The 939-nt window shown below is 32.4% G+C and overlaps 1 non-coding gene across 1 annotated transcript; it reads left to right on the top strand.

The window, feature by feature from the left end:
- Positions 1-386: 386 nt before the first annotated feature.
- On the top strand, positions 387-459 carry TRNAA-AGC (transfer RNA alanine (anticodon AGC)). The gene has a single exon. It is a non-coding gene; the product is annotated as a tRNA-Ala (tRNA).
- Positions 460-939: the final 480 nt, after the last annotated feature.

The following is a 939-nucleotide window of genomic DNA, read 5'->3' as shown; positions in this document are numbered from 1 at the left end:
GTCGGATTACTAAGAACTTTCGTCCCTGCTCGATGGGTGGATCTTGCAGTCAAGCTCTCTTCTGCATAGGCCAAATATAAGCTCCTATTTGGCCATAAAATTTGCGATCTTTTTTTCAAATGTTGTTTTCAAATATCTGTTTGTTTATATATTTTAATCATTTTTTGGCAGATTTTGAAAACAAAATCTTCAAATCCCAAAAACATCTCTAGAGAAGTTTTTGAAGTTTTCTACTCACAAAACTTTAAATTCTTTTCAAGTAAAATATATGTCCAAACACAATTTCAACTTTAAAAAACTATTTTTTAATCTCATCTTCAAAAACTCATTTTTTCAAGTTTCAATTAAATCTATGTCTACACGCTAGGCAAAAATAGTATTGACAAGGGGATGTAGCTCAGATGGTAGAGCGCTCGCTTAGCATGCGAGAGGTACGGGGATTGATACCCCGCATCTCCACTTTTGAATAATCTAACCTGACGTTTTTATATCTATATTTTTTTTTCTCTTTTAAAGATGGTGTAGATTATATTTTTCTTTAAATTGATTTATCCGGTCAGATAAAATGGAATTGACGGTATATGGAAAGGTAGGAATATATACCTGATTGAGCTCGAAAATAGCTTTGGATATATCATGGCCAGCAGTAAAATTTCGACGTTAAGTTAACAACTTACATTGAGGCATATTTACAAATACTTTGATAATTGTCATTTGGTAATACTAAACAAGTGAAAAAAGTCCGAAATGGGTGTTTGATAATTTTGAGAATTATAGCTGAATACGTTGAGGGATTAATGTACGAATCGAGAAATTAAAGAGAAAAATTAACCTGATGTTTTGCAGATATAGTGGTGCCTTCGTCTATACCAATTGGTAAGATTGAAGCTCAAGACCAATATAGGCCATTTTATAAAGATATCCTTACACAAATAGCCG

This window comes from Nicotiana tabacum, chromosome 2 (assembly GCF_000715075.1).
Source record: "Nicotiana tabacum cultivar K326 chromosome 2, ASM71507v2, whole genome shotgun sequence".
In the NCBI taxonomy this organism is placed as follows: Eukaryota; Viridiplantae; Streptophyta; class Magnoliopsida; order Solanales; family Solanaceae; genus Nicotiana; species Nicotiana tabacum.
The sequence above is the reverse complement of the archived record's forward strand: the minus strand, read 5'-3'. Positions and strand labels throughout refer to the sequence as shown.